The following is a 13,814-nucleotide window of genomic DNA, read 5'->3' on the forward strand; positions in this document are numbered from 1 at the left end:
GCAAGGTTACAGGGAGACAGTGGAGGGGTGGGGAGGTTGATTCCGGAGACAATGTTCAGACAGTTGGTGCAGACTCAATGGGCCAGATGGCCTGCTTGTACACTGTAGGGATTCTATGATTCTATTTGAGATGCATGATATTTTTCCATTCCCAAGAATTAGGTTCAACATCTAAAGTGAGGGAGAAAAATATGATAGTTCATTGGTGACCAGTAGAGAGAAAGTCATTTTCAGATTATGCAGGTTAATTATATAATTTATTGAGCTATGCCACAGATTTTTATGTGAATGTTTGGAGGTTAATGTATATCAGAGGGCATAGCCAAGTATGTGTATGAAGAAGTCAGATGTTAAGTAGGTTAGTGGAAATTTGGGAACGGGGCCAAACCATTGAGATTAAACAAATTACTTGAACTAAGAGAGGTACAGCCTCTAAATTTCAGCAGGGATAATGCACCCAAACTAGTTTTTAAAAATAACAAAACTTGGGTGTCACATAACTTCAGAAGCATCCACACAAATACAGGCAGGTCTGTTTCACGGAGTAGTTGTATGGTAATATCATACAAATCACTGTCCATCTTCCCTACCTCAGGAGTGCTGGATCCACCCTGAGTCTATTTAAAACAGGCTTCATGTTTTCGGCACCACTGCAGGTGCAAACACGAAATGGAAGACTTCAGAAGGAAGTTAGAAATCTGAAGCATTTTAATATTTTATTTTGTTTGCTGCTGATTCAGTGGCCTCAAGATTTAGCTGATGACAGAGAGAGTTGGCAGGGATTCAAAAATCTGGGAACATATATTTGAGTGTCCCACTTTGGAAATGTGAGATGCTTCAAAATGTTCATATCAATCTCCCACGTTGCAACTGGATCAAGAAATAACAAGGTCCAGCCTTGAGCATAACACAGGTATCCTATGTCACTGATCTTAACAGGTGCATTAGTTGTTCTTCTCATCTTCCCGCACCCATTTAAAAAAACAAATTTCATTTTTTTTGCCTTGTATTCTGGAGATTCTATTCCTTCTTCACCTCTGGTTGAATGGGGGGGATTTGCAGATTTTTGCCATTGAGAATATATTGGATTTTCACATCAAGGTAGAAAACCAGAGTTGGGACTGCATCAAAATCCAAACCTGTCCACATGAGTACATGGTTAGTGACCTGGGATTTTCACAGAGGTGTTCCCTTAATTGTTTTAGAGACAGGACGCCTAGCCAATTAGAGGTGTGGATGGGTTCTCAACTTGAGGTTGAGATCTGACTTGTGAGAACTGCAGGCTGCAATGGAGCATAAGTAACTGAAGGGATGTTTCATTGAGGTCCCTTCAATGTAAAAAAAATTGATTTAAAAAAAAACTAGAAGCTGGATCACCCTGAGAAAGGTGGGTATGCTGTAGAATCCCTCCAAAGGGCAGCCTTTTTAGGCCTACAGAGCAGCCTCTCCCCTCTGATTGCCTCCCACACCCCCCTCCCCCAAAAGTAGGAAACTGGAGGCCAACTTTAAGATTCCAGTTGGCTTCCAATGTGTGCTTGACAATGCTTTTAATGAGCCTAATTAGCTACCCACATGCCAAAACAGGCTGCTTTTGGTAAAAATGGCCAGCACTGGGAAAGGGGTGGGGAAACAAGCACACAGGATGGTATGCCTGCTCTTTCCTCAGCCCAAAACCCCAGCTTAGTGTATCCGTGTATTTTTAGCCTGAAGAGTTGGAGAAAGGCCAAGGTCATCAGGCTTGAAGTCCAGCCTCCAGCACCTGTCACCAGAATATACAGACACTTCTAAGTCCAGTCAATCTGTGGTTGTAATTGGGTATGCTTCACAAGAAACACCACCATTTATGTTTTGTCAGATAACCTGGAAGGTCAGCATTCCATTAAATCTTTGCTCTTTGATTACCGAGGTTGCTCCTAAAAGCATCAATAACATGACTCATGTGGCTGAGCATGGATACACTGTGCTGCAATTTTACTGAATATCATCAAAATGTAAAGTATATAGATTCCATTTATGTGGCCATGTATGGATTTATTATTAATCTCATTAACTGTACAAGCATTGCATCAAGCTTGTCTTCTTGCTCAGTAGAGAAGGGTACAACTTCCTAAAAGGGAAACTTGTTTCCATCCTTAATTAGTGTTATAATCCAGTAGTTCAACGGGATGCAGGGTGATTACTTAACAAGAGATATCCCTTCCAGATTCAGCTCATGACTCCTGCTCACTATTGATTGGAGTTACCTGTGGCTGCAACATGAGAAATGGAGGATTGCAGAGTCTGCAATAATGATTTTGCAGATGAGCTTGAAAAAGATATCAGAAAGCCCTGAATCTAGAGGGCTTTGTGCAGATTGCAGCATTTCAGTTTGAACTGCTGGTAGTCTGGAGTCAGCAAAGACATTGGTGGAATGGCTTACAGATAAGCAGGCATATTACAATGCTGAAAGTATAGGTCGTATCCTTTTGGGCTGACCAAAAAAGGAGGATAAGGTCAGAAGAAACCCTGAATTGTCAGTACCGGCCATCAGCGCACAAGGAGAGAAGGTGAAGCCCTGTAAGAATTGTCTGTGGAGAGCTTTTCCCTTGGAAATGAGCTGTGTGTATTAAATATGTATATTGCAGCTTTGGAGTTGGGATTATGATAAAATAAAAAACTCACAATTATTTCTGCATATTTTCTGTAATAGTGTATCAAAACATATCTGAACTACTTAGTGCAAAGTGTAAGTAGCATTTTAAAAGTACAGTTCTGACCTTTTGGTTCTTTAGTTATTCATTTGTCAAAACTGTCTTGCTTTCTATCTTAATCAATTCTAGAATGGGTATGGATCTGCTCCACGGTGCCACGTCTGTAATGATGATGATATCACTAAATGTAATGCACAAAGTTCAGACTTTTTCTGACATTTTTTAAATGTAAGAAATTTCATTTCTATTGCATTCTGCTTGTTGCACACTTAAAATGTCAGATGAATTCATTAACACTGCATTGCAACAAATCAATTAGTCTGAAAATATCATATTGCATATTTCAGTCTGTGAATGTTACTTGTATGGTATTCTTTAACTGTTCACCAACCAAGTGTCACAGCTATGATGGAAGATGTATTCAAAAGCTAAATTCTTCAGTATGAAAGCAAGTACTAAAATCTTGCCTTTCAGGAAAGACCGTAACCAAAAATCTTTTGTTATAAATAGAAATGTCAAGTCAAGAAAAACTGATGTATTTACTTTGTGTGCTGGGTTATGCACAATTTGCAACCATATGTTTGATTGCAAGATTATTATGATAAAGGAAATTCATTCTGTCCATGTTGCTAAAAATAGGCCTAATTCCTCAAGCGTTGTAGTATGTAATTATTAAATTATACCCAGGTTTTTACTGCTGCTTTGTGGAAGTCCGCTTTATTTTTTTCAATTGCACTTTGTGAAAATAAATATGTTCCAATATTCATCTGAACTTTGGCTTTTACCAGCTCAAAACTGTTGCAGTTCAGGTTAGAGTCATTTTGAGAGTTTACCTTTCCATGCAATTTGTTGTTTTCTTTGTAAGACTATCTTTCAGACCCATCTTTTGAGGGTAAATGTCTCAGTAGGTCCAATTTTTACTCATAACTTTGACACTAAGGATTAGTCTTGAGGTCTGTAAAGCATCGAGACAGCTGGAAGATCTTGCAGTTGTGTTTGTGACTTTTATATATCAAATTTTATAAATGTCTCATTCACAAGTTTAATTACTTATCTGTTTAATTATAACTCTATGATTTTTAGATTGTTTGGGTTTTTTCTTTTTTGAAATGTAATTGTAAACTTAATAGTTGAGAGTCAAATAGATTTTACAATAATTAGTAGATCTTTGTTTTGACTGCACTGAAAACATAAAGTGGAGTTTTCTTTAAGTTTACTTGCTCTTTCTATTCTTTCTCCAGGGGCTCATTAGCTTTTCATTTTTCTCTGGGGAGTTTTTACTACTTCTCTGCACAGTTATGCAACAACCTGATTTTTTACCACATAATTTTGTTTATGATGCTACAATATTCCTATTCAGGTCTCATGTATTTTTGTTTCTTCACCACACCATTCATAAAACAAGGCAAGAGGGAAGAGAATATGACAGATTTGACATGCATTGCCTGCTCCCAATCCAGGCAATTTGTTCCTGGGACTGGTCGTCATGTCAGGGATGAGGCATTAATTGCGTTTTAACGTCTCTGTATTAACTGCCTGGGTGAATACCAGGGTGTTAACCATTCTTTGGTTTATCTTTCAGAGCAATCCTTGATCTATCAGATTCAAGCTGTGTTGTTTTAAAATTTAAAGCTTGATGGAGAATTGTCAGTGATCATTAACTGGTCTATCTTCCACAGAAATACCTCAACCAACTAGAGTCCAACCAATTAGTAATAGAGCCATACAGCACAGAAATAGACCCTTCAGTCCAACTCGTCCATGCAGACCAGATATCCTAAATTAATTGAGTCCCATTTGTCAGCATTTGGCACATAAACTCTTCCTATTCATACCCCTGTCTGGATGTCTTTTAAGTGTTGTAATTGTACCAACCTCCACCACTCCCTCTGGCAGCCCATTCCATACACGCACCACTCTTTGCATGAAAAAGTTACCCCTTGGGTCCCTTTTAAATCTTTCCCCTCTCACCTTAAACATATGTCCTCTAGTTTTGAACTCCCCTACCCTGGGGAAAAGACCTTGGTTATTCACCCTATTCATGTCCCTCATGATCTTATAAACCTCTATAAAGTCAGCCCTCGGTGCTCCAGGGAAAATAGCCCCAGCCTAATCGGTCTCTCCCTATAGCTCAAACCCTCTAATCCTGGCAACATCCTTCAAATCTTATCTGAACCCTTTCAAGTTTTCCAGTGTCTTTCATATAGCAGGGAGACCAAAATTGAATGCAGTATTCAAAAAATGGCCTAACCAATGTCCTGTACGGCTGCTCAATTCCTGTGCTCAGTGTTCTGGCCAATAAAGGCAAGTATTGTAATTGCCTACTTCACTATCCTGTCTATCTGCAACTCCACTGTCAAGGAGCAATGAACCTGCACTCCAAGATCTTTTTGTCCAGCAATGTTCCCCAAGACTTAGTATTCTGTCACTACAGTGTATATATGTTGTATCCCTTTTACTTTGGTATTTCTTGTGAATTGATGATGAGTGTAAGATGAAAAAAATGTGGATTTTCAGTGATACTCGAGTTCTGTACCGCCAAATGACTATAACTACATCAGAAGCAGTTCAGTGAAAGATTATTCAACTGACAGCTAGGCTGGTAGTGGGCGTGGGTTTGGCAGTTACCTTGTGTAGAAAAGTTGGGCACACTGGACTGGCATCTATGAGAGATTAGAAGAATGAAAGATGATCTTATTGAGAAATGTTTAGGATGTTTAAAAATTTTGCAGGTTGCATTGTGTTCCTGAAAGAAATAGGAATTTTTAAAGCTCAATTTATGGTGAAAACATTTTTTTGCGTTCATTTATAGGAGATGGTGAGAAGCCATTTTGGTGGGAAAATTAAATTGGAAATTGCTTTTCTTTTTGCTGTAACATGATTTTCAGAATGTGGAGTGAAAAATAGTTTGTGACATGCAGTGGGAAGAAATAAACCTTGAGGGAGAACTGTTTTCACCAATAGGGCAAGCTGTAAGCCCACAGCAACCTTGATCTTGGCCGTTGAGGAAGGAGAACATTTAATAGATGGCCATTAGCAGTTCAACGGTCATGCCAGAGAGAAGAGTTATCCAAAAGTCTTTTATAATGTTATTCTGAAATAATAGTAAGATTGTGCATGAACGTTGGATTGATAATAATTAATCCTTCACTTCAATTCCAGCAAGCAACTTCTTCACCTTGAGTGTCTAGCTCACATCGAGATAGTGCTATTAGCTAGGCCACTTTGCTGAACTACCTTTCATCACTCAGTTTGAAGTTTGCCATATAATCCTCTAATCTCTAGGGAACTAAATAATGTTGTCAAAACATACCATACAATGTAGGAAAACATGATGTGCAGTAAAACTATTTACTGAATTCAAAACTGCAATATCATTTCTTTAAGCTAAACACAAATCATACAACAACTTTTGGATATAAACTGTAACAGATTGAGTTGCAAAGTAATTTTAATAACAGTAAGACTTAATTCATAATTGAAATTATAAGGGCAATTAAACAATGACTTCAAATGGAGATGAGGAAACGTTATTTCTGTGAAGGTTGTGTGTGGCCGTAGATGCAAAATCTTTAAATAGGGGTAGCTAGATTCATGATTACCAAGGGGTTGAAAGATTATTGTTGTATGCAGGAACATAGAGTCAATATTAAAATCAGATCAGCCATGATCTTATTGAATGGCAAAAAAGGCACAAAGGGCTGAGTGGAGTATTCCTTTTCCTTGTTGTACATGTGCAACTGTATGATGGATTAGCAAATCGCAATGGAGGTCAATGTCTGGAACCACAATAATTAGATGGATGAAATCAAGTAGTAACCAGTTTTAACTCAGTTTAACAGTAAGGTTTCCAGAATTTATGCGGCCACATCCTTTTGCACAGTTTGGTTGGGTTGACAGTTTAGAATAGGAGGTTTAGCTTTAGGATTGTTAAGTTAATTACCCCTTTCAGGAATAGGTAGTCATTTCACTTGGGGTCCTTGGTTCCAGCTGACTCCATCTTGTGCACAAGTATCTTGTATCTTCTATCTTAAAGTTATCATCACTGATCTCTAACACTTGTAAATGCCAAAGTTATTGTTAGATATCTGAAGCAACACAGAAAATTCTGAAGGCTTTCTGTAGGTATGTCAGGAATAATAGAATGACTAGAGTAAGATTGGGGCCAATCAAGGATAGTAGGGGGAGGTTGTGCATGGAGTCAGAGGAAATAGGGGAAGCGCTAAATGAATATTTTTCATAAGTATTCACACTGGAAAAAGACAATGCTGTAGAAGAGAATACTGAGATACAGGCTACTAGACTAGATGGGATTGAGGTTCACGAGGAGGTGTTAGCAATCCTGGAAAGTATGAAAATAGATAAGTCCCCCAGGCTAGATGGGATTTATCCTAGGATTCTCTAAGAAGTCAGGGAGGAGATTACAGAACATTTGGTTTGATCTTTGTCGTCATTGTCTACATGAATAATGTCAGAAGACTGGAGGATAGCAAATGTTGTTCCCTTGTTCAAGAAGGGGAGTAGAGACAACCGTGGTAATTATAAACAAGTGAGCCTTACTTTTGTTGTGGGTAGAGTGTTGGAAAAGGTTATAAAAGATAGAATTTATAATCATTTAGAAAAGAATAAGTTGATTAGGGATAGTCAACATGGTTTTGTGAAGGGTAGGCCGTGCCTCACAAACCTTATTGAGTTCTTTGAAAAGGTGACCAAACAGGTCGATGAGAGTAAATTGGTTAATGTGGTGGATATGGATTTCAGTAAGGCATTTGATAAGGTTCCCCATGGTAGGCTATTGCACAAAATGCATAGGCATGGGATTGAGGGTGATTTAGTGGTTTGGATCCGAAATTGGCTAGCTGAAAGAAGACAGAGGGTGGTGGTTGTTGGGAAATGTTCATTCTGGAGTTCAGTAACTGGTACAGTATTACAAGGATCTGTTTTGCTGTCACTGCTGTTTGCACTTTTATAAAAGACTTGGATGAGGGTGTAGAAGGATGGGTTAGTAAATTTGCGGATGACATTAAGGTCGGTAGAGTTCTGGATAGTGCTGAAGGATGTTATAGGTTACAGAGGGGCATAGATAAGCTGCAGAGCTGGGCTGAGAGGTGGCAAATGAAGTTTAATGTGGAAGAGTGTGAGGGGATTTACTTTGGAAGGAGTAACAGGAATGCAGAGTACCGGGCTAATGGTAAGATTCTTGGTAGTGTAGATGAACAGAGAGATCTCTGGTGTCCCTGTACCTAGATCCCTGAAAGTTGCCACCCCAGGTTGTTAAGAAGGCATACAATGTGTTAGTTTTTATTAGTAGAGGAATTGAGTTTCAGAGCCATGAGCTCATGCTGCAGCTGTACAAAACACTGGTTCAGCCATACTTGGAGTATTGTGTCCAGTTCTGGTCACCGCATTACTGGAAGGATGTGGAAGCTTTGAAAAGGTTTCAGAGGAGACTTACGAAGATGTTGCCTGGTATGGAGGGAAGGTCTTACGAGGAAAGGTTGAGGGACTTGAGGCTGTTTTCGTTCGAGACAAGGTTTAATTGAGACACATAAGATAATCAGTGGGTTAGATAGGTGGACAGTGAGAGCCGTTTTCCTCAGTTGGTGATTGCTAGCACCAGGAGACATAGCTTTAAATTAAGGGGTGATGGATGTAGGACAAATGTCAGAGGTAGTTTCTTTACTCAGCATAGTAGGGGGGGTGGAACGGCCTGCCTGCAACAGTAGTAGACTCTCCAACTTTAAGAGCATTTAAATGGTCATTGGATAGACATATGGATGAAAATGGAATACTCTAGGTTAGATGGGTTTCAGATTGGTTTCACAGATCAGCACAATATCAAGGGCCGAGAGGCCTGTACTATGGTGTAATGTTCTGTGTTCTATGTTTACTGCAGTTTGAGCACCATCTTCAAAGAGAGAAACAGAGTTAACATTTCAGAAACAACAACAGAAATTTCTGGAAAAGCTCAGCAGGTCTGGCAACATCTGTGAAGAGGAGTCAGTTAACGTTTCAAGCCAAGTGACCCTTCCTCAGAACTGATGGTAGCCAGGAAAATGACGATTTTTATGCAGGACATAGGGTGGGCATTTGGAGTAAGGAGCAAATGAGAGGTGGTGATGGAGTCCAAAAAGGGAGAAGAACAGTTTTGACAGACAAAAGAATGGATTACGATCTAGCTAAGAGGGTGAAAAGCTGTTAATGGAGACTGTTAGTGGCTGACAATGTAATAGCAGACTGTGTGATCACAAGGCGTGGTGTGTGGGGCACAGGAGAGTTCAAGCCCTCAAGTTATTGAACTCGATATTGACTCTGGAGATCTGCAGGGTCCCCAAGTGGAAGCTTATGCTGAGCTTTGCTGGAGCATTGCAGCAAGCGTGAGACCGAGATGTTGGCCAGGGAACACTGTGGTGTGTTGAAGAGTGTTCTGCAGCCCTCTGGACTTAATATCAAGTTCAATATCTTTCAGGCTTGAACTTTCCTGTGTCTCAGCCCCCCATCCCCCACACACTAGGCCTGATGATCACAGAGTCTGCTATTACATACAACCCATCGGCAGCTACTAACAGCCTCCATTAACGGCTATTTACCCTCCGAGCCTGAACACTATCCACTCCTTTGTCTGTCCAGCTGTTCTTCTGTCTCTCTAAGGGCTGTTTCCTCACCTATTATTCATACTTTACCCTCCCTCCCACTCTATTTTCTGCATAAAAACCATATTTTCCTAGATACCATCGGTTCTGAGGGAGGGTCACTTGACCTGAAATGTTAACTGGATTAGTGGTGCTGGAAGAGCACAGCAGTTCAGGCAGCATCCAAGTAGCTTCGAAATTGACGTTTCGGGCAAAAGCCCTTCATCAGGAAAGGCTTTTGCCCGAAACGTTGATTTTGAAGCTACTTGGATGCTGCCTGAACTGCTGTGCTCTTCCAGCACCACTAATCCAAAATCTGATTTCCAGCATCTGCAGTCATTGTTTTTACTGAAATGTTAACTGTTTTCTCTTCACAGTTGCTGCCAGACCTACTGAGTTTTTCAGTGTTTGTTTCAGATTTTCAGCATCAGTATTTTGATTTTATCTCTGGACATGATATCACATGCTTTGATTTCTTCTCTCTGTCTTAGAAATATATTGTACTTGTAAAATTACTCATTTTGCATCTATGAGAAAACTTGCTGCAGAAGGTAATCAAGAGAATTGTGCAACATTGACGAAACCACATCTGGCAGAGATAAAGTATCCAGCAAATTTGAGAGACATTCTGAAGGTCTGTTACGCACCTTATGTAATGCATAATATATTCACCAAAAGTCCCGGTCAGTAAAGTTTGTGTATGTGTGTGCTACATGTCTGAAAGGTTCACTTTTCACTTAATGGTTCTTGAAGGTACCACTATTAATCAAACACAGACTTTCTTAAGCATATATCCTTCATTTTAATAAAGGATTCTGCAACGGACCAGTTAAAGCAGTGATGTATTACTGCTCATTGGACTCTAGTTTCAATAATAGCTGTCTTAACACTGGGAAGAAAAGGCCTGTAAATACATAGTCATAGAGATGTACAGCATGGAAACAGACTTTTCGGTCCAACCCGTCCATGCCAACCAGATATCCCAATCCAATCTAGTCCCACCTGCCAGCACCCGGCCCATATCCCTCCAAACCCTTCCTATTCATATACCCATTGAAATGCCTCTTAAATGTTGGAATTGTACCAGCCTCCTCCACATCCTCTGGCAGCTCTTCCATATACGTACCACCCTCTGCGTGAAAAAGTTGCCCCTTAGGTCTCTTTTATAACTTTCCCCTCTCGCCCTAAACCTATGCCCTCTAGTTCTGGACTCCCTGACCCCAGGGAAAAGACTTTGTCTATTTATCCTATACACGCCCCTCATAATTTTATAAACCTCTATAAGGTCACCCCTCTGCCTCCGACGCTTCAGGGAAAACAGCCCCAGCCTGTTCAGCCTCTCCCTGTGGCTCAGATCCTCCAACCCTGGCACATCCTTGTAAATCTTTTCTGAACCCTTTCAAGTTTCACAACATCTTTCCGATAGGAAGGAGACCAGAATTGCACACAATATTCCAACAGTGGCTTAACCAATGTCCAGTACAGATGTTACATGACCTCCCAATTCCTGTACTCGATACTCTGACCAATAAAGGAAAGCATACCAAACGCCTTCTTCACTATCCTGTCTACCTGAGACTCCACTTTTAAGGAGCTATGAACCTGTACTCCAAGGTCTCTTTGTTCAGCAACACTCCCCAGGTCCTTACCATTAAGTGTATAAGTCCTGCTAAGATTTGCTTTCCCAAAATGCAGCACCTCGCATTTATCTGAATTAAACTCCATCTGCCACTTCTCAGCCCATTGGCCCATCTGGTCCAGATCCTGTTGTAATCTGAGGTAACCCTCTTCGCTGTCTACTACACCTCCAATTTTGGTGTCATCTGCAAACTTACTAACTGTACCTCTTATGCTCGCATCCAAATCATTTATGTAAATGACAAAAAGTAGAGGGCCCAGCGCCGATCCTTGTGAAACTCCATTGGTCGCAGGCCTCCAGTCTGAAAAACAACCCTCCACCACCATCCTCTGTCTTCTACCTTTGAGCCAGTTCTGTATCCAAATGGCTAGTTCTCCCTATATTCCATGAGATCTAACCTTACTAATCAGTCTCCCATGGGGAACTTTGTCGAACGCCTTACTGAAGTCCATATAGATCACATCTACTGCTCTGCCCTAATCAATCTTCTTTGTTACTTCTTCAAAAAATTCAATCAAGTTTGTGAGACATGATTTCCCACGCACAAAGCCATGTTGACTATCGCTAATCAGTCCTTGCATTTCCAAATACATGTACATCCTGTCCCTCAGGATTCCCTCCAACAACTTGCCCACCACCGAGGTCAGGCTCACTGGTCTATAGTTCCCTGGCTTGTCCTTACCACCCTTCTTAAACAGTGGCACCACGTTTGCCAACCTCCAGTCTTCCGGCACCTCACCTGTGACTATCAATGATACAAATATCTCCGCAAGAAGCCCAGCAATCACTTCCCTAGCTTCCCACAGAGTTCTCGGGTACACCTGATCAGGTCCTGGGGATTTATCTACCTTTAACCGTTTCAAGACATCCAGCACTTCCTCCTCTGTAATCTGGACATTTTGCAAGATGTCACCATCTATTTCCCTACAGTCTATATCTTCCATATCCTTTATCACAGTAAATACTGATGCAAAATATTCATTTAGTATCTCCCCCATTTTCTGTGACTCAATACAAAAGCTGCCTTGCTGATCTTTGAAGGGTCCTATTCTCTCCCTAGTTACCCTTTTGTCCTTGATATATTTGTAAAAACCTTTGGATTCTCCTTAATTCTATTTGCCAAAGCTATCTCATGTCCCCGTTTTGCCCTCCTGATTTCCCTCTTAAGTATACTCCTACTTTCTTTATACTCTTCTAAGGATTCACTCGATCTATCCTGACGTATGCTTCCTTCTTTTTCTGAACCAAACCCTCAATTTCTTTAGTCATCCCAGCCATCCCTATACCTACCAGCCTTCCCTTTCACCCTGCCAGGAATATATTTTCTCTGGATTCTTGTTATCTCATTTCTGAAGGCTTCCCATTTTCCAGCCGTTCCTTTACCTGCCAACATCTGCCTCCAATCAGCTTTTGAACGTTCTTGCCTAATACCATCAAAATTGGCCCTTCTCCAATTTAGAACTTCAATTTTTAGATCTGAAGATGTTTGTTTAATTAATTATTAGTTATGCTAGTCCTTCTTTAATTTTAGTGAATATCTAATTGTATGACCATTTTTAATGTTATATTTTGAGAATGCAATTAAAGTAATTTACAGGACATTTTTCTTAAGTGCTGATAATGAATATTAAGCATATAGTATTTTTTCTAAAAGTTTTCATTCTAATTTTGCTTGGAATAAAAATACTTACTATATGAAGTCCGACAACATTTTGGATTTGATGTCAAATGTGGTGGTCCCAAACCTTGTGAGATTTATTTATTTTGCCTGACTTCCTCCTTTTGATTTTTAATAAGTATTTTTCCCAGGTGAGAAGTAAAGTGTTAACAGTGTGCATGTAAACTTTGCAAACCTCTTCCTGCCCAATGCACCTCTATTTCCTCCTTTTGAGAAGCTTCTTGAAATCTACCTCAATTGCTGTAATATCGTTTATGAGGTTTAGTTTCAATGTTATTTGTTAACACTTATGAAGTGCCATGTGATTTTTTATTACATTAAAGATACTGTGTAATACCATTATTTTTCTTGTGATCTTTCAACCACTTTGGTACAGGCTTAAACTATGAGGTTAATTTTAACAATCTTCAAATACACAACCAGATTTTATGATGCAAACAAAGGTATGTTTTATAAATCTGTGTGTAATTGCAGTGAACAGCTTAGTTTTTATAGTGAGGCTTTTATTACACTTGCTCCTTTCAGAGATCAATAGATGGCTCAGTGCTGTCAAATCCAACACCAGTTTTGAAACAATGGTTGAGAAATAATTAAAGAAACTCCAAAAGCTTTGTCCATTAGACAGATTATAAATGTATTTAATTAATGCATAGTGTAGTATAATGCTAATGTTTTAAAAGGTTCAACTTTTATTTTCACTCAACTTGTGTTTTCACAATTTTACAATGTTTTGGTAAATTTACAGTTGCAGAAGGATGTTTGTTACAATTGATAGTGTACAGTTCCAACTAATGGTACCTGTGTTTGTCCAGTTGTTGAATGTCTAATCATAACAAAGAGAACAGTCAAGTGGGTTCCCATGAAGTTGAAATGGCTTCAGTACAATGACTTATAATAATAGGTTAAAGTAATGCTCCATGCACTCTTGATGATTCCCATTCTTTTGGCTCTTGAAAGTTTTTTTAATAATGTGGCTGGTTTAAAACGTGTAGAAACCCATTGTATGATGAGTCTCAAAGTAAATGTGAAATCTATGAGTAGAATTTCTGATTGGCTCTTATGGAGTGGGGATTCCCCCTAGAACATTAGCGATGATTTTCTGGTCCAACTTGCTTTTTCCTAGAAAATGGAAAAAGTAACAATTATCCAGTTTTGTTTACATGATTTATATCTGT

General features: G+C 39.6%; 1 protein-coding gene across 6 annotated transcripts in view; it reads left to right on the forward strand.

Annotated features, from left to right (window-relative positions):
* gpr63 (G protein-coupled receptor 63) overlaps positions 1-13,814 on the forward strand; it is a 158,578-nt gene that overhangs the window by 131,183 nt on the left and 13,581 nt on the right. The window lies entirely within an intron of this gene.

Source organism: Chiloscyllium punctatum, chromosome 3 (assembly GCF_047496795.1).
Source record: "Chiloscyllium punctatum isolate Juve2018m chromosome 3, sChiPun1.3, whole genome shotgun sequence".
Classification (NCBI taxonomy): domain Eukaryota; kingdom Metazoa; phylum Chordata; class Chondrichthyes; order Orectolobiformes; family Hemiscylliidae; genus Chiloscyllium; species Chiloscyllium punctatum.